Here is a 22,147-nt window from a genome sequence, read left to right as displayed (position 1 = left end):
CGTGATTTCCCTAAATCGTTTCAGGCAAATGCCTGGATGGTTCCTTTGAAAGGGTACGGCCGATTTCCTTCCCAATCCTTCCCTAACCCGAGCTTGCGCTCCGTCTCTAATGACCTCGTTGTCGACGGGACGTTAAACACTAACCACCACCACCACCTTGATTAACGCATTCGCATTTGCTGTTACAGATTCTTTCCTATCGCTAATGATGTTTAGATCATCTGCATACCCTAATATCTTAATATTTCCATTTAACTCCACATCTTCTGCATTATCTGCTGCCATTCGTACAATATATTCTAGGACTAAATTAAAAAGTAGCGGAGACAGGGGATCTCCCTGCTTAAGTCCGTTCTTTATTACAAATTCTTCTGACTCCAATTTCCCCACGCGTACTCTACATTTTATGTTTTTCAAACTCGCTTCTATAAGCCTAACATACTTCTTTGTTATTCCAAGTTCCAAAAGAATTCCATATAATTTTGATTCCTAAGGAATTCTGTACAATTTTGGTTGCAATACTGAATTATATGCTTTTGTAAAATCTATGAAAAGATTATGAACTGGTTTATTGTATTCCTATTACTTTTCCAAAATTTGACGCAGGATGAATATTTGGTCTCTAGTTCATCTGTTCCTCCTTCGTAATCCCCCACAATTTCACCTGCATATTGTGTAAGCCTGCTTAGCAGAGAATTGGAGAAAATTTTGAAACATGCTGGTAATAGCGATATCCCGCTATAATTACTACAATCCATTTTGTCGCCCTTCTTAAAAATTGGGATCAAAATGGACTCCTGCTACTCTTCAGGTATCATCTCTGAGTTCCATACTTTAGTTATTACTTTGTGAATTACTTCCACCAATTTCTGTTCCCCATTTTTAACTAATTCTGCAGTTATGCAACCTGATCCTGGTGCTTTATGGTTTTTCAATTTGTTGATTGCATCTCTTACTTCCGTTAACATTGTCTCAGGTATCTAGGGTTCTGCTGTATTAAAATCACCTATGATTAATTTTGTATCGTACGAGGAGAACTCATCCCACAGTTGATCCAGTTCTTCATAAAAGCCGTCTTTAACAACCTCTTCAGTGTCCTCAATTGCTGTGTGTACATTAACTACTAGTAGTCTATTCCACCTGCCGGACAACACTATAACTGACAGTCGTCACTAATGAACCTTATATCTCTGATTGCGTGAAGCACTCTTCTCTGAACTGCGAAACCTATTCCGAAACTGTGAGCTTCCGCACCTCCATAGAAAAATGTATAGTTACTCCTCTTTATACTACTCTCCCCCTGCCAACGAGTTTCTTGAATAGCTGTAATGTCTACATCTATCTAATTCGTCTAATAATGTCTGGAAAGTTCCTGGCCTGTTCAAACTTTTAACGTTCCATGTTCCCAACCTGAAAGTTCCTTTCGGCCTGAATCTCTTCGAAGTAGGTTCCGCCCGGAGATCTGAATAGGATAACTCCGTAATATTTTACTTCAAAGGGGCCCATACCCATTAATATTGCTGATTCTTGATGAATAGATTTGATAGAAAGAGAAGACGAAACAGGGATGGTTGATCGTGCCATCGCCTGCTCCCCACCGGCTGTCCGCGAGTGCTTATTTTTTGTATTCGCAGCTACCCTTCATATCTGAAGGCCGTTTCCCTATCTGCAACCTGGGGACGCGCTGTGCCGTGGTGGTAGGGGCCCACGAGACAGGGACTATGTGTAAAACTGAAGTGATATCAGGTGTTCCCCAGGGAAGCGTCCTGGGACCTCTGCTCTTCCTGATCTATATAAATGACCTGGGTGACAATCTGAGCAGTTCCTTTAGATTGTTCGCAGATGATGCTGTAATTTACCGTCTAGTAACGTCATCCGAAGACCAGTATCAGTTGCAAAGCGATTTAGAAAAGATTGCTGTATGGTGTGTCAGGTGGCAGTTGACGCTAAATAACGAAAAGTGTGAGATGATCCACATGAGTTCCAAAAGAAATCCGTTGGAATTCGATTACTCGATAAATAGTACAATTCACAAGGCTGTCAATTCAACTAAGTACCTGGGTGTTAAAATTACGAACAACTTCAGTTGGAAGGATCACATAGATAATATTGTCGGGAAGGCGAGCCAAAGGTTGCGTTTCATTGGCAGGACACTTAGAAGATGCAACAAGTCCACTAAAGAGGCAGCTTACACTACACTCGTTCGTCCTCTGTTAGAATATTGCTGCGCGGTGTGGGATCCTTACCAGGTGGGATTGACGGAGGACATCGAAAGGGTGCAAAAAAGGGCAGCTCGTTTTGTATTATCACGTTATAGGGGAGAGAGTGTGGCAGATATGATACACGAGTTGGGATGGAAGTCATTACAGCATAGACGTTTTTCGTCGCGGCGAGACCTTTTTACGAAATTTCAGTCACCAACATTCTCTTCCGAATGCGAAAATATTTTGTTGAGCCCAACCTACATAGGTAGGAATGATCATCAAAATAAAATAAGAGAAATCAGAGCTCGAACAGAAAGGTTTAGGTGTTCGTTTTTCCCACTCGCTGTTGGGGAGTGGAATAGTAGAGAGATAGTATGATTGTGGTTCGATGAACCCTCTGCCAAGCACTTAAATGTGAATTGCAGAGTAGTCATATAGATGTAGATGCAGATATAATTTTGCCGATTCATTCAGTGGTATACGTGGACACCGTCTGCAAACTATGTTATTAAAAGTGAATAATAAGGAAGAAACAAATCAAAGCATCATGCCTGACACTCAAATTGACTGCATGAATAGCGAGAATTTAGTAACCTATAAATGTTTTCTTTAGGCATTTTAAGGGGTCTGTCAGCATCGCCACGTTATTCGCTGCAATTCAGAGCCCTCTAGTGACAGAGAGCTGGAAAAACACTGAAGAGCCGAAGAAACTGGTGCACCTGCCTAATATCGCATAGGGACCCGCGAGCTCGCAGAAATGCCGCAAAACTACGTGGCATGGACTCGAATAGTGTCTGAAGTTGTGCTGGAGGGAACTAACGCCATAAATCCGCCAGGCCTGAACATATATCCGTAATAATACGAGGGTGTGGAGGTCTTTTCTGAACAGCACATTGCAAGACATCCTAGATACGCTCAATAATGTTCATGTCTGGGGAGTTTGGTGGCCAGCGGAAGTGTTTAAACTCAGAAGAGTGCTCCTGGAGCCACTCTGTAGCAATTCCGGACGTGTGGGTGTCGCATTGTCCTACTGAAATTGCCCAAGTCTGTGTGAATGCACAATTGACATGAATTGATGCAGGTTATCAGAAAGATGCTTACGTACGTGTCACCTGTCAGAGTCGTATCTAGACGTATCAGGGGTCCCATATCACTCCAGCTGCATACGCCCCACACCATTACAGAGGCTCCACCAACTTCAACATTCCCCTGCTGCCATGCAGAGTCTGTGTATTCGTGAGGTTGTAGCCATACCGTACAAGTCCATCCGCTCGAAACAATTGAAACGAGACTCGTCCGACCAGGCAACATATTTTCAGTCATCAACAGTCCGATGTCGGTGTTGACGGGCCAAGGCGAGGCATAAAGCTTTGTGCCGTGAAGTTATCAAGGGTACAAGAGCGGGCATTCGGCTCCGAAAGGCCATATCGATGGTGTTTTGTTGAATGGCTCGCACGCTGACACTTTTTGGTGGCCCAGCATTGAAATCTGCAGCAATATACGGAAGGGTTGCACTTCTTTCACACTGAACGATTCTCTTCTGCCATCGTTGGTCCCGTTCTTGCAGGATCTTTTTCCAACCTCACCGCTGTCGAGGATTCGATGTTTTATCGGATTCCTAATATTCACGGTACACTCGTGAAATGGTCGAACGGGAAAACCCCCACTTCATCGCTACCTCGGAGATCCTGTGTCCCATCGCTCGTGCAGCGATTGTAACACCACATTCAAACTCGCTTAAACCTTGATAAACTTGCCATTGTGGCGGCAGTAGCCGATCTGATAACTGCGCCAGACACTTGTTTAATTAAGGCGACCGTAGTGCCGTATTCTGCCTGTTTACACATACACTCCTGGAAATTGAAATAAGAACACCGTGAATTCATTGTCCCAGGAAGGGGAAACTTTATTGACACATTCCTGGGGTCAGATACATCACATGATCACACTGACAGAACCACAGGCACATACACACAGGCAACAGAGCATGCACAATGTCGGCACTAGTACAGTGTATATCCACCTTTTGCAGCAATGCAGGCTGCTATTCTCCCATGGAGACGATCGTAGAGATGCTGGATGTAGTCCTGTGGAACGGCTTGCCATGCCATTTCCACCTGGCGCCTCAGTTGGACCAGCGTTCGTGCTGGACGTGCAGACCACATGAGACGACGCTTCATCCAGTCCCAAACATGCTCAATGGGGGACAGATCCGTAGATCTTGCTGGCCAGGGTAGTTGACTTACACCTTCTAGAGCACGTTGGATGGCACGGGATACGTGCGGACGTGCATTGTCCTGTTGGAACAGCAAGTTCCCTTTCCGGTCTAGGAATGGTAGAACGATGGGTTCGATGACGGTTTGGATGTACCGTGCACTATTCAGTGTCCCCTCGACGATCACCAGAGGTGTACGGCCAGTGTAGGAGATCGCTCCCCACACAATGATGCCGGGTGTTGGCCCTGTGTGCCTCGGTCGTATGCAGTCCTGATTGTGGCGCTCACCTGCACAGCGCCAAACACGCATACGACCATCATTGGCACCAAGGCAGAAGCGACTCTCATCGCTGAAGACGACACGTCTCCATTCGTCCCTCCATTCACGCCTGTCGCAACACCACTGGAGGCGGGCTTCACGATGTTGGGGCGTGAGCGGAAGACGGCCTAACGGTGTGCGGGACCGTAGCCCAGCTTCATGGAGACGGTTGCGAATGGTCCTCGCCGATACCCCAGGAGCAACAGTGTCAATAATTTGCTGGGAATTGGCGGTGCGGTCCCCTACGGCACTGCATAGGATCCTACGGTCTTGGCGTGCATCCGTGCGTCGCTGCGGTCCGGTCCCAGGTCGACGGGCACGTGCACCTTCCGCCGACCACTGGCGACAACATCGATGTACTGTGGAGACCTCACGCCCCACGTGTTGAGCAATTCGGCGGTACGTCCACCCGGCCTCCCGCATGCCCACTATACGCCCTCACTCAAAGTCCGTCAACTGCACATACGGTTCACGTCCACGCTGTCGCGGCATGCTACCAGTGTTAAAGACTGCGATGGAGCTCCGTATGCCACGGCAAACTGGCTGACACTGACGGCGGCGGTGCACAAATGCTGTGCAGCTAGCGCCATTCGACGGCCAACACCGCGGTTCCTGGTGTGTCCGCTGTGCCGTGCGTGTGATCATTGCTTCTATAGCCCTCTCGCAGTGTCCGGAGCAAGTATGGTGGGTCTGACACACCGGTGTCAATGTGTTCTTTTTTCCATTTCCAGGAGTGTATCTGTATTTGAATAAGCATGCTAATACCAGTTTTCTTTTAGCGCTTCTGTGTTTGTTGACGTGAAGAACAGAGTTGTAGAACGCTAATAATATACGTTTTATTCAAAAAGTGTTAAGAAATCTCACCATAAAAATTCGGAGGCATTACTGGCCAACAAGCCCTCGCATTTGCAACCTGTTTTGAAGGTCGCTATCTGCTCTAATTCTCAAATGCTGGATTAAAAACTCCGTGCATTTTCGAACCGTCAGATATGCTTTCCCAAGACAAACACAGAGTTTCTAATCGTGATATTTGTCCGTTTCTATTAAACTCTTAACATAAGATTACAAGTCTTAATGATTATATTGCAGCAGCATTTGCAATTTTTAAAATTTAAACTCTGCTTTGACAACCCAACCTAAAAACTACTTCAGGAATCGAGGCTTATTTTGAATAAAAAAAAATCATTTTTAACGGACAAGGTTTATAAACGCTAATGCTGTTAGTTTCAGTCGCAGCAAATTAAGCTTTGCTCTTAGGTCCTAACATGATTATAACGTCGGAAAAAAGAGCAAAAAATTTCTGACAATCAAGATTATACGAGAGCGTTCAATACATAATGTAATAAATTTCTTTTTTTTCTGGAAGCAGGTCTGTTTTATTCATGATTCCAATAAACCATATAATTTTCCATTCTTTTGGCTACAAACCCCTATTTTTAACACAATCTCTGTTCAGTGTGACGTCCTTAAGATACTTTTATGGGAGTGTCTGCATATTCTCATGGTATAACTGTGCTGGTGGACGTGGGAACCAATGTCTTGCAACATCTCCATCGTCCACGTACAGCTTCCCGCTGAGTGGATACTTCATTGAGTCAAACAGATGGGAGCTCCGGGTTGAAAGATAAATGAGGTTTAGAAGGCGTTGTTGCGTTGATGACAGACGCCTAGTCCAACGAGTCATCGTTCTTTTGCTCACTGTCATGTCACCATAGACGTTCCAAAGAGGCCCTACGAATATCAGCGATGCTTTGGTGTTTGCTTGGAAAGCACCTCCGTTAAAAACGCCATCTTGAAGGATACGTATATGTTGTGTACATAGTTCCGCGTAGTCAGCGCATACACAACTTTCCCACTGGAGCGCGCCCCGCTAAGCACAACAGCGCAGGCGCAGCGCTCGTCCGTCTCCGCACTACGAGATGGCGCTGCCATAGACACGGACCAAATTCTGCTTCCGCCGAACCGCGTATTAATATGTAACGCAGCCAATGCGATTGCTGCTTACGTACAACCTTTTCTCCTCGCAGATCAACACTCGCGCAGTGGTACATGATGGCGCGAGGTATTATAACGAGTGTACAGACCTCCGATTAGTCTGTACCAGTCTGCATCAGTCGGTACGAGTTCTACATTTGTCTGTACCAGTTTATAGTCAAGTTTCTCTCTGCGCCTAATAAGATTACCATATTCCTCTGCATAGCCATGAAGATAAATGTATAGACAGTTTTGTTACATATCAGAGATATATCTGAGAATAAGATTAACGTACCAATACCAAAGGAACTTCAGATTGTCAATTGTAAATAGCATCCAGAACCAAGTTAAGTAATTTTTATGTTTGTTATTATTTTAATAAATGTGTGTGAAAATTAATCAAGGTCTGGTTGCAGTTGGACACTGTCAATCTGCTACTCTAAGTGTGCAAGTGGCACTTCTATCGTCTGACCTAACGGCAGAAGATAAACACGCCACGATAAGATCACGAGACATATTGCTGACACTCGCCTACTTCGTTAGAGCGACAAGTCAAATAATCAGATGGTGTGTTACTGAATGTCTTACAGTACGCTCAACACAGTATAGCACCGTCACCAATGTAATTTCACGAAACTATAGGGGTTGGTTGGTCGGTTGATTGATTTGGCGGAAGGGGACCAAACAGCGAAGTCATCAGTCTTATCGGATTAAGGAAGGATGGAGAAGGAAGTCGACTGTGCCATTTCCAACAAACCACCCCGGCATTTGCCTTAAGCGATTTCGAGAAATCACGGAAAATCTAAATCAGGAAGGCCGGACGTGGGTTTGAACCGTCGTCCTCCCGAATGCGAATCCACTGTGCTAACCACTGCGCCATCTCGCTCGGTAAGTTATAGGGGCTAACACAGGAATATTCCACGATGTCCGCATTTTTTTTTCAGCCGAAACTGGCCGATATAAGAAAAGTGTTGCATTATTTATTAAACGGCCCTCATAAGTCTGAGCGATTCTGATTGGCTAAGGAGTACTATCACCGACTGCTACCGCTCAGGGGTAACCAACTGCCAGCAGCAGCACGCAGGGGAAGAGCCGCAGCACTGTAAGTGCACTTCAGCCGTCTTGACCACATCTTATTTTGAATGTGATATGTAAATTTCACGACCGATCTCATACAGGACGTAGAGCGACAGAGTGTATGTTTCTTTCATGTTACTGCCGTCTATTGACCATTCCGTGTGGCCTCTGAAATTCTGCCCGACAGCTGGGACCTCGGAAGGCAGTTGGCGGGTAATACGCGACTGCAACCGGAGACGCGGCGAGCGGACGCCGGCCACCTGCGACTCGGCGGCCGGCCCGCTGTATGCCCGACACGTCGCCGGCGCTCGCTCGTCGCCTGGCAACGCGCACGGCGCAGGTGCGACCACACGCGGCCACCGCTGTGTTTACAGCCGGCGTCTGGCCAGCGGCGAGGGGCAGGGCGGATGCCGTAATCATCGTGTCTCCCGGTCGTGACGAGCTTACGTAAACACCGCTATTTTGATACCGCTCACTTCCGTTCTGACGGTTTGCTACCGATACGTACACTATCCGATCAAAAGTATCCCGGACACTTATATGTAATACGGGTTGACCACTAGATGTCAGCCGACCGTTGTGGCCGAGCGGTTCTAGGCACTTCAGTCTGGAACGGCGCGACCGCTACAGTCGCAGGTTCGAATCCTGCCTCTGGAATGGATGTGTGTTATGTCCTTAGGTTAGTTAGGTTTAAGTAGTTCTACGTTCTAGGGGACTGATGACCTCAGGAGTTGAGACCCATAGTGCTCAGAGCCATTTTTTTAGGGGACTGATGACCCGGAAGTCTAGTCACATAGCGCTCAGAGCCATTCGAACCATTTGAACTAGATGTCATGGGAGGTGGAGCCACCAGTACAAAAGGAAGCGGGGAGTACGAGGGGGTGTCAAAAAATAACCGGAATTATTAATTTAGTGGGAAATACGGCTCACCTTTATTTAAATTCCATTATAGACCTTCAACGTAAACTCGCTTGGACACAATAAAAGGATTCTGGTGTTCAGTCCAACGTTCAGAACACTCCTTGAAGCCCCTTTCTGAGTTTGAATTTTTGGTCTCGATCACACTGAAAATAACGACCCCGAAGCTCTTTTTTCACAGCAGGAAATAGGTGGAAGCCACACGGCGCTAGGTCCAGTGAATAAGGTGGATGTGACATAACCTCAGTGCCTAATTCAGTGATTGTTTCATGAGTCTTGACGGCACAATGAGCCGGTGCGTTATCCTGATGAAGGATCCATACCATCTGAGCAAGATATGGTCTTTTCCTTTCAATTTTCCTCCTTAATAGCCCCTTCAATATGTCACAATAGTAATTCGCAGTAACAGCACGTTGCCCATCCACCACATGGTCGTACAAAATACCTTTCTTATCGAAGAAGACAAGACTCATGACTTTTCCTGTCCTTGGTTGAACTTAGACCTTTTAGGGCCTCGGACATAAAGGACGTTCCATTGGCCTCGTTCCTAGGTTGGGTTACTTTGGGTTCAAATGGTTCAAATGGCTCTGAGCACTATGGAACTTAACTTCTGAGGCATCAGTCCCCTAGAGCTTAGAACTACTTAAACCTAACTAACCTAAGGACATCACACACATCCATCCCCGAGGCAGGATTCGAACCTGCGACCGTAGTGGTCGCACGGTTCCAGACTAAAGCGCCTAGAACCGCTCTGCCACATCGGCTGGTGGTTGTTTTGAGGGGAAGAGACCAGACAGCGAGGTCATAGATCTCATTGGGTGAGGGAAGGATGGGGAAGGAAGTCGGCCACATCCTTACAAAGTAATCATCCCGGCATCTGCCTGGAGCGATTTAGGGAAATCACGAAAAACCTAAATCAGGATGGCCGGACGCGGGATTGAACCGTCGTCCTCCCGAAGCCTCGGTCCTGTTTTGCCTCTGAGCCGTAATAATGAAACCAGGATTCGTCGCATGAGATGATTTTATCCAAGAAATCCGGTACTCGCTGAAGCTGCCTCTTTCACAGCTGACACGCCACCACACGGTGATTTTTCTGTTCCTCACTTGTCACACGAGGTACGCACTTTGCTGCAACTTCTCTATACCCTTGAATATTTCGTACAATGTCTTCAGCTGATCCGTAAGATGTACTCATATTCTTTGCAATCTTTGTTAACGATAAACGACGGCCTTCCCGCAACATGACATCAATAGTGTTGACACTGGTTGCAGTCTTTGTAGCTGAGGGCCTTCCGGGCGTAGAGCATCCGCAATGTCATTTCCAACCCCCCGAAATCATTTATGCCCCTCAAAAACTTGTGTTTTGCCCCTGGCTTGCTCTTTGTAGGGTTGCTGCAGTATTTCCAATGTTTGTTATGTATATTTGTCAAGATGAACGTAATATCTAATTAACGCGCTGCTGCAACTTGGATCCATGTTGCGTACAATAAACATACCCTTACACTTTCCCTTCTTCGAATGGTTCAAAGGGCGCTGAGCACTATAGGACTTAACATCTGTGGCCATCAGTCCCCTAGAACTTAGAACTAGTTAAACCTAACTAACCCAAGGCCGTCACAGACATCCACGCCCGAGGGAGGATTCGAACCTGTGACCGCAGCGGTCACGCGGTTCCAGACTGAAGCGCCTAGAACCGTACGGCCACACCGGCCGGCTTCCCTTCTTCCCTCCAACTGTATACGTCCAGTTGGTTGATACGTATGGTATTACGCCGCTCCAGGTCAGACCTCTACGGTACTGCCAACACCAGCCTCAAGTGCCAGGGCATTAAAATGCGAAAAAATAATTCCAGTTCACTTTTCATACCCCCTCGTATTGTGCTGTCAGTAGAGAAGCAGTAATGAGAGGATGGATCAGCGAGAAAGGGTCATTGTTGTCGGTCGTGGAAAAACTTGGAAATTTGTGGTAAGGTCTTACGGGACCGAAAGTAACTAGGTTGTATGTTGCATGATACTTGCTCTCCGCAAAGCCTTGGCAGGCATCCTCAATTTGAAATTGGCACCTGTCTTTTGTGGAAGACGCCTACGACCGTTCGTGTGAGCAAACATCACCGCAAAAATTTCTGCTTATTGATTAACTTTAAGTTGAAAGTTTGAATCACTTAATTGGAATGGTAACGGAAACACGGTGTTGCTGTGAGAAACAAAGTTACAAATTTTCTATAAGAACAACATTTATTTCCTAAAATTCATGAAAATAGTTCTTAGTCACTCATTTAGTACAGTTATGGAATGCTGGCTCTTCATCCGTAATACAAAACCGAAATAGCAATTTTATCCAACCTGAGTATCTCTCCTAATTAAGATGACTGTAGGAGCTATCGCGCAGAGCGACCGTACTTACCAGAGTCTCACCAGGGAATGCCCAACCGTCCCCTCGTCCGGGGTCCACACACGGTGGCCGGAAGGGCTCAGAGAGTCTGCACAGCGGCTATTTGCCAACCTAAAGGGGCCTGCTAACGCGCGGGGAACTCATGTCTCTCTGGTCCAGTGCAATCGCACTCTACTTGATATAATGGTTGGCTAAACTGCATCCCCAGATTCACACAACCCCCAGCAGATAGCCCACGCATACGTCAGCAGACAACCCGCATTCACATTTACAGACTCTGATGTAACATAATTTCGAATAATAAATCTTATATTGCACGTCCCTGAGTGTTGGAAGAGCATCCAGGTGTGTTCTGAGTATAAAACTACTGCGTGAAGCCATGTAGCGGCTCATATGGAGCCGTTACAATGTAACTAGGCTGTTTAGGTTTTTTATTGGTAGCGCCACGTAGCGCTCTGTATGAAAATCACTGGCTGCGCTATCTGCAGTCTGTGATTTTCATACAGAGCGCTACGTGGCGTTACCAATAAAAAAAAAACTAAACAGCCTAGTTACTTGAACTGTTGAGACCATCGGTCCCTAACCTTACATACTATTTAATCTAACTTACGCTAAGGACGACACACACACCCTTGCCCGAGGAAGGACTCGATGGCGAGAGACGGTCGGTTGTGAACTAGCCACTGAATGTCACCTTAGTAACAGGTCCATCTGGGACATTTCAAATTTTTAAATCTGCCAAAGTCGAGTGAGACTGAGACTGTGAAGTGCAAGCGTGAAAGAATAACCACAGCTAAACCAAGGCTTAATGTACTGATGCGCAGTGACCAGCGAGCATTGCGGATGGTGGATGCAAAGAATATCATGAAGTCAGCAGGTTCGCAGGAGAGCTTCTGTAGAGTTTGGAAGGTAGGAGACGAGATACTGGCAGAAGTAAAGCTGTGAGTACCCGGCGTGAGTCGTGCTTCGGTAGCTCGGATGGTAGAGTACTTGCCCGCGGAAGGCAAAGGTCTCGGGTTCAAGTCTCGGTCGGGCACACAATTTTAATCTGCCAGGAAGTTTCATATCAGCGCACACTCCGCTGCAGAGTGAAAATCTCATTCTGGAAGTCAGGAGAAGTTGCACAGTGCTCACAGCAGTCGAACTAGCGCAACGGCTACCGTGTGGTGTTAAAAGGCATGTGGTACAGTGGTCGAGCAGTTCTTTATAAGCCATACATTTCTGTTGTAGAGTTGCGCTCTGCCAAAACTACGGTTCGAGAATTACCAGTACTACTGGTAGATTTGGCACGGAAAAAAAACATAAATAATGTGTAAGAAAGAAACAGGGAGCCGATTACTTTTCTTTGTTTCTCTGTTTGTTTGGTTGCTTGTTTTGCATACAGTTAGCACCGCGCATCGTTCAGTATTAGTCCAGTGTCTATTTTATATCCTTACAGAATATAAATTGCATTTTGTAAGGAATAAAAATTATTTGATCGAGTAAATTCTGCGCTTTTACGCAACCAAAGTAATTACTTTTGATGAATGTACAGTTAACAAGCACGAAATTTAAAAAATCTATGTAATTAATATTGTTATTTTGTACTCGATAGAACGTTTTGCATCATCATCAGAGGCAAGAGTCTTCTTTTTGGCTCCTACAAACTGCCAGTGACAACCCCTACAACAGAACAGGATTACAGTTTAATTCATCAAGGAAAAAATCACACAAAAACATCGTACTTAATGGAACTTATTGGATCCAGCTAGCTAGTAGCTCCACGCTCTGGTATGAGGCCTCTTTCTATGGAATGATATATGCCCAGAAAAGTAGGAAACTGCGTGCAGCCAATCAAACTTACCAGCCGCATACAGGGAGTTCCATCGGCCAGTTCCTGCTCCCGGTAGCAGCCCTGCTGTAAGGTGCTGCTTCCCTATAGGACGTTCAGGTGCACTAAAACACCTACAAATCTGGGAAATCACAATCCTTAAGACAGCCAAGCAAACTTTAACCACAACCATATATGAAGGAGTATAATCCATTTGAGAAACATCGGCCCTTCTTCTCCACAGTGAACTAAAACCACATTCCGCTTCTTCCCCAAATACTGGAACCAGGCTCTGGCGTTCACTACACCGCCGCCAGGAAATGATAGTGCCACATGGAGGGAGGTAAAATGTCACCTTTTATGGTCATTCGCCCACCGGAGGGAACGTTATGCTCGTTGAAATTCCTGAATCTGTCTCAGAGGAGTAGGTATTTGCCGATCGCAAGTTTCATCCTCTCCCTTCCCATTTCCACACCGTTATCATCAATGCAGACCCAACGCGACATTTGACACCCTATGATCTGTGCCCTAGACACTTACGCTTCAAATGCAACATTCATTATTCTCGAAGCAGAATTGCCAATATGCTTGAAGAATGACCTTTTCGTCTGTGGAGTCCCAGTCAACAACGCCACAGATATTTACGCGAGTTTTTCTGTCCAAATGTTCTGTCGGCGCTGCGGTATATTATTATTACAGACAGCACACCACAGTGTATCGTTTTGATTATCTATTCACAGACAGTACTCCCGTGATGAATATAGTACCTACCGAGAAAGGAAATCACATGTCTGAATCGAATGAGCTGACGTAAGTACTCGAATGTTGTGACGGAGACAGACTTTTACTCATTTTGTCGTGCTTAAATTATTTCAAGTAAAACATGATATAAATACCTTTGTGACATTTAGTTTCCACAGATACGGAGATAAGATCATCACTACACTACAGACTGCTGGAATGTACTGCATTAGGTGTAGATGCAACAAAGTGTCCACAGGCAAGAGATGTGCAGTTATAATAAGCACTTAAAAGAGCTTGAAAGACACCAGCGCCTCAAGCAACTCGGAACAGAATGAAAACTGCGGTCAAGATAATATAGACATTGCTAACGCTCGCAGTGTTGCAAAAGTAGAGAATCTTCATAAATAAAAAGTCAGAGAAGCAATCGAAAACAATTAATACCCGAACAATGTAAGTTCTTAAATAAAGGAAAAAATCTTGCTAGCTTATTTAACACTACTAACATGTTAACATTAAACGTGAAACATGAGGGGAGATTGTTGTACCTTTTCTGGTCATTGTTTTAATCCAGAGACCAATATTAGAAACACGTGAAGGAAAACGCACTAGAAACAGCCGTCAGCAGTCTCCGGTAGGTTCTATAGTTTTTATTGTTGAGAGAAATGAAATTATTTTTTGTGGAGCATTTGTAAATGTTTTCAGTTCTACGTATATAAGTTCTGTACAATGTTTTATAAAGCTATTTTGAAGATACAGTTAATTTTTCAGGTGCACAGTTCTATTCCAAATAAAATTCTATGTATTTTTAAAATCAGTCGTACGAAGTGTGGGTGGTTAAGCCATACTTCGTTGTTCGTGTAGCATCTTGTATCCTGGGACGGAATAGATATTCTACCAAGCAGCATGTGATACTTGCAAATGAATTGCTTGTCTTGAAAAGGAAAATTTGTTGGTTTCCAGCAGTTTCTATTTCAAAATGCATTTAAATTGTAATCGCTTTTTGACGGTAGTACTTAATTTTCTGTCACTAACTATTCGTATGTAGTAGAAAAAACAATGTAATGTATTAAATACAGTACGGCAAGATTTTCTCGATTGCAACATTCTTAAATTTCAATAGAATATTCGCTCCTGGGTACATGTCCATGTTGTACCTTGTAACATTTGTTTTTTTAGATTAGGAAATACATTATTTTTCCGGAGCAGATTTTTAACTTCAAAACACGACTGCAGCATGCAGAAAGTGAATACTATTATTTAAAAATGGAGAAAGAAAATATACTAAACTTCTGTTACAAGGCTGTGTAAGTCCGAAAAGTGTTTCAATGTGCACCACCATACCCTAATGTCAGAAAACTTCCCGTTACAAAATAACTCACTGTTCTTTTCCTTAGCAACGCAAGCAGCTAAAGGAGAAAAAGCTGAAAAAATCTTTTAAAAACATATTTGTGGCTTTCATTTTTAATCGTAACGAATCAGATACCTGTCATGGTGAAGAGGGGTAGGTGTGTTCTCTCATTTGTATTTTGTTACATGCAGGTGGCGCGTGTGGCTGATGCTCCACAAACGATCAGAATTCTTATCCGCTCTAAATCGATTTTGTGATTTTCACGCTCAAAAGTACTATTTGCTACGCGAGCGAAGCTACATTTGCATCTTACATATGAAAACTAAAGCTGACACACTCCTTTAGGAGTAAAATCAGTCCATAAACGGACAATACGTGAAAGGTCACTATACAACCGATACACGAAGCTTAGCATGACAAGCACCTCTCTGCCTGTTCTTTGCCACAGTTGATTGCCCATTACTGACTACTATAATTAATTTCGGAAGACAGACTTTTATGACAGCTATGAGACAATAAAGCGAAACGCAATCTTCGAGAGCGTTGATAACAGACAGAAATACGGATCAATACCAGACGTCAAAACAGCAAAAGAAGTCAAATTGAATAAGAACACCTTGTAAGTTATAGTGTGAAATTACCGTACAAGCCAAATGTGAACCTGACAACAAATGTGTCTAAAAGCCCAGACAGCCACACACTGATTTTGCGTGCTTTAAACTTAGAATAAATAGTAGCTACTTCTTAATATTATGACATTTACATAATTAATTTTCTCTTAATACAGGCAATAAAGAAACAAAAGTATTGAGTAGAAAATATATTTTGGTGTCTTTCGTACGTCAATATGACATGATAAATTATGATCAAAGATAAAAAAATACATTGTCCCCCAGAAAAGCATTTTGTCTACTTCGTTGGTTATTGCAAGCTCAAATGCTTTCAAGTATCTTTCTTTGGAAGTCCTCTGAACTAACTCCAACAGAAAATAACGATTGAATTAAAAGTATGAAGCCAAACGTTGAAAACGTAAACTGAAATATAACTCTACGAGAAAAATAATCTTTCAGATATCGTCTGCAAACTCTCTTCCTTACACACATTGTAAGTTTTGTTTCGTTGCGGTGTTATACACAGAAATGCTTTTGTGTAAAATAGATGTTTATATTCTGACGTGCGTTGGCGTACAGCTTTCTGCTTCTTGAAAGTTGATAAATAAATCCTTTCAGACACTGGATTTTGTGCAGTCTTCATATGAATTTGCGAGAGCGCGGCATGTATTAAATCCACTAAATGATTTACGAGACCATGTCTGTATCCTGCAAACCCCTTCACGGAGTCAGTACCCAATTTCCTCCTCAACGGCTTTCCCTAAAGAAGGCTTTCTATATTCATGTCTCAAGATATTCATCAAGAATCGCATTTTCTTTCTGCGCCCCACGAAATAGGACGCCGCGTAAGACTGCTCTGGACAGATTATAATCAAACTCATTTGAGCCTGCGTACGGTGTATCATGATAGGAGGCTCCTAAAAACTAAAATTATAATGGCAAAGCCTTATACAATCAAAACAAAAGAAAGTTCACTTTATTGTATTTAAGAACCAGTGTTATCTCCCAAGTTAGTTGCAAGTTCTATGCTGCAACCAAATTGAATATGTTCTTCCCAGTAAAAGGGGTCACTACCTTCTAAAACATAGCCTTCCTGTCGTTCCTAGGTATACATTCCTGGAAATGGAAAAAAGAACACATTGACACTGGTGTGTCATACCCACCATACTTGGTCCGGAAACTGCGAGAGGGATGTACAAGCAATGATCAAACCCACGGCACAGCGGACACACCAGGAACCGCGGTGTTGGCGGTCGAATGGCGCTAGCTGCGCAGCATTTGTGCACCGCCGCCGTCAGTGTCAGCCAGTTTGCAGTGGCATACGGAGCTCCATCGCAGTCTTTAACACTGGTAGCATGCCGCGACAGCGTGGACGTGAACCGTATGTGCAGTTGACGGACTTTGAGCGAGGGCGTATTGTGGGCATGCGGGAGGCCGGGTGGACGTACCGCCGAATTGCTCAACACGTGGGGCGTGAAGTCTCCACAGTACGTCGATGTTGTCGCTAGTGGTCGGCGGAAGGTGCACGTGCCCGTCGACCTGGGACCGGACCGCAGCGATGCACGGATGCACACCAAGACCGTAGGATCCTATGCAGTGCCGTAGGGGACCGCACCACCACTTCCCTGCAAATTAGGGACACTGTTGCTACTGGGGTATCGGCGAGGACCATTCGCAACCGTCTCCATGAAGCTGGGCTACGGTCCCGCACACCGTTAGGCCGTCTTCCGCTCACGCCCCAACATCGTGCAGCCCGCCTCCAGTGGTGTCACGACAGGCGTGAATGGAGGGACGAATGGAGACGCGTCGTCTTCGGCGATGAGAGTCGCTTCTGCCTTGGTGCCAATGATGGTCATATGCGTGTTTGGCGCCGTGCAGGTGAGCGCCACAATCAGGACTGCATACGACCGAGGCACACAGGGCCAATACCCGGCATCATGGTGTGGGGAGCGATCTCCTACACTGGCCGTACACCTCTGGTGATCGTCGAGGGGACACTGAATAGTGCACGGTACATCCAAACCGTCATCGAACCCATCGTTCTACCATTCCTAGACCGGCAAGGGAACTTGCTGTTCCAACAGGACAATGCACGTCCGCATGTATCCCGTGCCACCCAACGTGCTCTAGAAGGTGTAAGTCAACTACCCTGGCCAGCAAGATCTCCGGATCTGTCCCCCACTGAGCATGTTTGGGACTGGATGAAGCGTCGTCTAACGCGGTCTGCACGTCCAGCACGAACGCTGGTCCAACTGAGGCGCCAGGTGGAAATGGCATGGCAAGCCGTTCCACAGGACTACATCCAGCATCTCTACGATCGTCTCCATGGGAGAATAGCAGCCTGCATTGCTGCGAAAGGTGGATATACACTGTACTAGTGCCGACATTGTGCATGCTCTGTTGCCTGTGTCTATGTGCCTGTGGTTCTTTCAGTGTTATCATGTGATGTATCTGACCCCAGGAATGTGTCAATAAAGTTTCCCCTTCCTGGGACAATGAATTCACGGTGTTCTTATTTCAATTTCCAGGAGTGTATTTTTCAGAAGTCGACGTCTAATACGTTTCAAGCGATTGACAGTTCGCAACTCAATTAAAGATAAATGTATGTGATATCACAGAGCATGACACACACACATAGTATATGAACGCAACCAAAAAATTAAAATACAAATACAAGACACATATAACATATCCCACATATCCAGTCTGCAGGAAATCTCACAAGCCCCAAATTCATAAAAACTCACACTGTACTCGTACATTCACAATGACAACACCACACAGAACCGAAATAAACCGTATGCATCATGACTTACACGCATTAATTAACATACAAATCGCAAACATACTGAAGCCTCCATATAATTTATAAAACCGATCAAACAAACTTAGGACAACTAAGAAGCAAGAGGTAAAAATTCCTGGGATCACGAATATAGAAATTAGAATGACAAAGTTGTGACGTAATATTCGTAGGAATGGCGTGTACGAATTTTAAGACACGCTGGACAGAACACGTCAGGTGTCGGAAGTACTAAACTAGCCACTGCAAATTCTCAGAGTACTTAAAGCACCAGAACCATCATCTTGTCAAGTTAGAACAAGATATGTAGATTATCGGGATGAGTAACCGCAACACCCATATCTACACTCCTGGAAATTGAAATAAGAACACCGTGAATTCATTGTCCCGGGAAGGGGAAACTTTATTGACACATTCCTGGGGTCAGATACATCACATGATCACACTGACAGAACCACAGGCACATAGACACAGGCAACAGAGCATGCACAACGTCGGCACTAGTACAGTGTATATCCACCTTTCGCAGCAATGCAGGCTACTATTCTCCCATGGAGACGATCGTAGAGATGCTGGATGTAGTCCTGTGGAACGGCTTGCCATGCCATTTCCACCTGGCGCCTCAGTTGGACCAGCGTTCGTGCTGGACGTGCAGACCGCGTGAGACGACGCTTCATCCAGTCCCAAACATGCTCAACGGGGGACAGATCCGGAGATCTTGCTGGCCAGGGTAGTTGACTTACACCTTCTAGAGCACGTTGGGTGGCACGGGATACATGCGGACGTGCATTGTCCTGTTGGAACAGCAAGTTCCCTTGCCGGTCTAGGAATGGTAGAACGATGGGTTCGATGACGGTTTGGATGTACCGTGTACTAACAGTGTCCCCTCGACGATCACCAGAGGTGTACGGCCAGTGTAGAAGATCGCTCCCCACACCATGATGCCGGGTGTTGGCCCTGTGTGCCTCGGTCGTATGCACTCCTGATTGTGGCGCTCACCTGCACGGCGCCAAAAACGCATACGACCATCATTGGCACCAAGGCAGAAGCGACTCTCGTCGCTGAAGACGACACGTCTCCATTCGTCCCTCCATTCACGCCTGTCGCGACACCACTGGAGGAGGGCTGCACGATGTTGGGGCGTGAGCGGAAGACGGCCTAACAGTGTGCGGGACCGTAGCCCAGCTTCATGGAGACGGTTGCGAATGGTCCTCGCCGATACCCCAGGAGCAACAGTGTCCCTAATTTGCTGGGAAGTGGCGGTGCGGTCCCCTACGGCACTGCGTAGGATCCTACGGTCTTGGCGTGCATCCGTGCGTCGCTGCGGTCCGCGTCCCAGGTCGACGGGCACGTGCACCTTCCGCCGACCACTGGCGACAACATCGATGTACTGTGGAGACCTCACGCCCCACGTGTTGAGCAATTCGGCGGTACGTCCACCCGGCTTCCCGCGTACCCTCTATACGCCCTCGCTCAAAGTCCGTCAACTGCACATACGGTTCACGTCCACGCTGTCGCGGAATGCTACCAGTGTTAAAGACTGCGATGGAGCTCCATATGCCACGGCAAACTGGCTGACACTGACGGCGGCGGTGCACAAATGCTGCGCAGCAAGCGCCATTCGATGGCCAACACCGCGGTTCCTGGTGTGTCCGCTGTGCCGTGCGTGTGATCATTGCTTGTACAGCCCTCTCGCAGTGTCCGGAGCAAGTATGGTGGGTCTGACACACCGGTGTCAATGTGTTCTTTTTTCCATTTCCAGGAGTGTACAAATCCATTGCAGAGGATGAGCAGGTCATAAACGACCACACACATACCAACACTAATTCTCTGATAAGTTTAATAAAGGAAATAGTGAGATATGAAAAGCTAGAATAAATGTAAATTCCCATGCGCACGCACAGGCAGATGAAGGACATCCCCTTCGTACCGCTACGTGATGAACGGTTAATCCGTGCTGCAAACGTACTTTAGTTTCATAATTGTTTTCATGTAGATGAGTCTATAATGTTATGTTACCTACTTAAGATGTAGTTATTCACTCGAGGACATTTCATTCGCAGCATAGTTATCGACATTTTTTGTTTGATTTCCAGAGAGTATGAAGTAACTACAGGGGTGCGATTTAATGGATTATAGCGTGTTTGCAGACTGAAGGGAGCTACAGATGAGGGTGGTCAGGGAGCTATAAAGCTGATGAAAGGTTTATTTGCTAAAACGCTTGTGTTTACAGTCTCGCAGATGGGGCGCCCGATTCCAGAAAGTCCCCACCTCCCTCAGGTTATAAGCCTTTTCTCTCTTTTCTCTTTCAATCATTAATGCGTAAATGAGTGGAGTGTAGGAAGTTGCAAACTGTTCCTCCAGTCCCCGGTGATATCCACAATTTAGAGGCATCATGCAGTCTGATTTAGACTGTTGCTGCCGCTGATCATTATCGAGAACTGTAATGTTAATAAGACGTCATATTTACGTTTATGTGCTTTGCTAAACTGAAGTTTGCAATGCCTCACATTAAAGAAGTGACTCCAACTCTACAGGAGTTCTAAAATTCGAATGAAGCTACGTGGATCCAGAGACCGTTTCATGTCTCAGTCATGTGTGATGATGTATGCAGACTGCATATGTACATCAGAGATGTTTGAAACTTGGAAACGTCTCCGAATCCATACAATTTCAATTGATTAAAGAACCTCAGGCAGAATCCTCCGTTTCGTTCGATGCTGGGGTCGTATTCAAGTTACTTGGAGAGCCTCTCCAATGCTGTTCGACTTTTGGGGGGATACCAAGTGGACTGAGGCGTGATTGGGAATTTCGATTGAGAAAGGGAGGCGTGCTAGCGTAATCCGTGCAGTTGAGCAAAGCTACTGTGCCAGGGTGGGGTAGTGGTTAGCTCATCTGCCTAGTGACCAGGATACCTGGGTTCGAATCTCGAGCTTGGTACATATTTCAGTTTGCTTATATACAATCTATAAATGAGTTGTGCTCCAACCAATGCATTCGCATTTCCTATAACTGGCGGGAACGAACGTTGTCTGCAGCTACAGGAGCTGACGTTATTACACAGAGTACTTACATCATCGTTATGTGAACGATAGTAGAGGTAGGAATACGTTACCGAACTTACCCAGGTGAAAACCAGGAAACTTGGCCCATCTGGCCGGAAAAGACAACGATATCACATGGGTGTGTGTCGATACCTCACAAAAAATGGTTCAAATGGCTCTGAGCACTGTGAGACTTACCATCTGAGGTCACCAATCCCCAAGACTTACAACCACTTCAACCAAACTAATCTAAGGACATCACACACATCCATGCCCAAAGCAGGATTCGAACCTGCGACCATAGCAGCAGTGCGATACCGGACTGAAGCGCCTAGAACAGCTCGGCCACAGCTGCCGGCAGTTGGTCACAGTAAAGTCAGTTTCATGATGGGTCCTGGATAAATTAAAAGAACGAGACATTGTTGAGAGCTGCAGACGGAACATTAGCAACGGCTGCTAAGAACAAGAACACAGTAAAAGACGAATGGGAAAAGTAACACAGTAAAAGACGAATGAGTAGTTTTGAAAAATGTTATAGTGAAGGCAGCAGAGCATCAAACTGGTAAAAAGACAAAGCCTATCAGGAATCTTTGGATAACACAGGAGATACTGAATTTTGATTGACGAAAGGAGAAAATATAAAAACGCAACAAATGAAGCTGGGGCAAGGAAATTCAAACAAATGAAAA

Source organism: Schistocerca gregaria, chromosome 4 (assembly GCF_023897955.1).
Source record: "Schistocerca gregaria isolate iqSchGreg1 chromosome 4, iqSchGreg1.2, whole genome shotgun sequence".
NCBI classification, from domain to species: Eukaryota; Metazoa; Arthropoda; class Insecta; order Orthoptera; family Acrididae; genus Schistocerca; species Schistocerca gregaria.
The sequence above is the reverse complement of the archived record's forward strand: the minus strand, read 5'-3'. Positions refer to the sequence as shown.